Source organism: Arachis hypogaea, chromosome 5 (assembly GCF_003086295.3).
Source record: "Arachis hypogaea cultivar Tifrunner chromosome 5, arahy.Tifrunner.gnm2.J5K5, whole genome shotgun sequence".
NCBI classification, from domain to species: domain Eukaryota; kingdom Viridiplantae; phylum Streptophyta; class Magnoliopsida; order Fabales; family Fabaceae; genus Arachis; species Arachis hypogaea.
Window position 1 is genome coordinate 98,281,701 of NC_092040.1, and position 3,465 is coordinate 98,285,165.

Sequence of the window (3,465 nt, forward strand, 5' to 3'; positions counted from 1 at the left end):
TCAAAGTCAACAAGGAACCGAGGTGAGAACTAGGGATGCAAATTCGTTCGACTTTAATTAAATTAGGACTTTATCTTAATATATTATTGGGTGTATTTCATTTAGATATTCAACTTTGACTCTAAAGTAATTTAAAATAAATTAGATTGAACTAATTTGATTATATATATATATATATAATTAGTATATTTAATTTTATAAATTTTATATAATAAATTAATAAAATATTATCTTTAAAAAATAAATTTAATATATATTATTTATACCAAATAAATTATTTTAAGATAAAAATGACACGATTATATAATATAAAAATTTAATTAAAGTATAAAATATAACATTTTGTCATAAAATATATTTTAGTTATCAATCATACTAAATGTATATAAAAAATTAATTATTAAATTAATTATTTATATAAAATATATATTAAAAATAAATTAAATAATATAAATTATACATAAATAATATAAATACATAATGACAGATTCAACATTCAATAGCTATTTTTTTTTCTCATATAACGTTTTTGTTTAGCTATAAAACATGACTCTCGATCAAATTGAATACACTTAACTATAACTGAAACTCAATCCAAAAGTAATATTGAGGAAATATAACAAATTCAAACTTGGTAAAACATGCTTTAGATATGAGAAACAAATCTATGACCCACGTGTGGGTCCCGACACATAAAACATGTGTATCTTCAAACGGAAGACACGTGTTGACTTAGGACTCAACAATTTACAGCTGGATTTGCCTGCCGGCTGGCAACTTTGTCTTATTCTTACCCTCTCGTTCATACGTGGCTTGCAATGCCAACTAAGATTCTCTCCACCTCCCCATTCATTCAACTTGGATAACAAACAAATAAGAAATAAATTAAAAAGATCAAATAAGTTTTTGTTATTTTATAATATTTATTTTATGAATTTATTATTTTAGAAAGTTGATCTTTTATTTTTTTATAAAATAAAATTTTTATATTCTAGTTTCTGTCATTAATGCTAATGTAGCAAATTGAAATATAAATTGACAATGTACCTAATTAAATAAATTGAGTGAATCCTTTACCTATATACACAAAATAGAAACTTGTTACGTGCATGTGTATTTCTACTATTATGTAATCTGTGGGAGCCAACCACGGTTTTTACTTTCTACATAAACCGTGGCTACCAGGGACGGATTAAGCTTGGAAGACATTGGGCGTAAACCGTGGCTGATTGCAACGGATTAGGTAGGGAAAAAGTTAGGCATAAACCGTGGTTGCCTACCAGGGTTTATGAAGAGGACGCCTTGAACTTAAACCCCCTAGCTTCCCACGGTTTATGAAGAGAGGATGCCTTAAATGTAAACTCCTCTAGCTTCCCACGGTTTACATGTTAGGTAGTATAAATACATAATCCGTTGATGCTCATCACGGATCATTTGTGCCAAAACAAAAATTTTGAAGCTTGTTGGTTCAAAGAATTTGAGGGAGACGTTTGAAGATTTTGGTGAGGTTTGGGTGGTGGAGCCATGGAGGATGAAGTTCGTTTGTACCGACTAAATGGCGTTGCTCACGTGGCTAGATACATCGATGAAGAGGTTAGTTATTATTATTATTATTATTATTGTTATTAGTATTATTTATATTACATTATTATTATTATTATGATTATTATTATTAGTAAAATTATTTTATTACTTTTATTTTTATTGTTATTATGAGTTGATAGTAGTAGTAGTAGTATCGTTGTTACTATTATTATTTTTGTTATTATTATGATAATGGTAGTTATTATTATTACTTTTATTTTTATTAGTAATGGGAGCTACTAGTATTATAATTATTGTTATTATTAGTAGAATTATTCCTGTTGGTATTATTATTTTCCTACTGCTTCGTGATTGTTATTACTATCACGGGTCTCAAGTGCTGCCTTGATGCCATTATACCTGTCAAGAGATAACAAGGATACCCTCTTGTGACGTCACATGCGCTCGTAGGTTGGACAAGAAGAATGACCATGATTCTGCATTTTCTCCCTCCACAAGGGCAAAGGCTATCGGGAGGATGTTCGAGTTCCCATCCTGCGCTATCGCCAGCAGCAGCGTCCCTCCATACTTGCCATACAAGTGGGTACCGTCAATACTCACGAGGGACTTGCAATGCCGGAACGCCTCGATATAGGGTAGAAATGTCCAGAAAAGTCAACGAAAGTTCACCGTGGACAATTCAACCTCACCCCCAAGCCGAACAGGAGACGTCTTCAACACAGAAATTGTCCCAGCCATGGTTAACTGTACCCCTAGCATCCAACATGGCAACTCCGTATACGACTCTTTCCAATCTCCATATATTTGTGCCACTGCCTTCTGCTTGGCCATCCAAACCTTCCTGTAATTAGGCCTGAAACCGTAATCGGCTTCTGCAACTTGTTGCAATACCTTTACCGTAACCGTAGCATCTGCCCTAACCAATGGAAGAATCCTCGCACAGATAACGTGGTAATCCAGCTGACGGTGATCACTGGAAATAGAGGTTGCCAAGCAAGTGTGTGGCCCGTTGTACCTCCTAACCTCCCAAGTGCTCTTTTGTGAACGCAGCGCTACGCGAATCAACCAAGTACAACCCTTGCCGAACTCCTTGCATTTTCCATGATACTTCAGATGATCTGATTCGATGACTCTGTACTCAACACCTCGGCGGATGCTATAGTCTTTCACACTCAGCACAGCCTCATCTTTATTCTGGAATGATTGCCCAATCTGAAATTCTGTAGAAGAGCCCCCAACTGTAGGACTACCGTCTGCCTGTTGACCCAGAGCCTGCAAGTTTAGTGTGGAGAAGTGTGGAGGGTACTGCTGAGTGCCAGAACTTGAAGGCCCAAGCTATGCATGTGGATTGGCATCTGTGTCATCATCGCTGTCCCCAATAATATCTACAGGCTCCTGGTCAGAGTCATCGTCACACATTACATTCTCTACTCGATTAGGTTCTCCAAAGCCTTGCATATCATGTATCATGCCACCACCGGTCCCCACCTCACATGCCTGATTAAACACCCTTGCATTCTCCAAAGGTACAGAACCAAAAACCTCCGTTCGATCTAAATCAGCTGCAAATGAAGGGGATGCTACTGTCGGAACGGATGGTCTGACTGCAGGCATCGAACTAGACGCACCTCCCGTGGCAGTCGAGCTATGAACTGGAGCTGATGCCCCAGAACTATCGACACTAGCCTCCAACTTCACGAACAACTCGTGTATTCTGACCTCTGAAAAACTCCTAACACAATGGAACAGAACCCTAATATCTTCATCAGCTGCTAGCACAAACGTATCATACTTAACACCGGTCGAGACAACTGCGATGGGAATCTTGTAGAATAGCTTCTTCACCCACTTGCTACCAAACACCCCAAGCTTCTGCAAGATGCTGTTCTTCAAATCTGATAAAGTGCTTGATGAACTGAT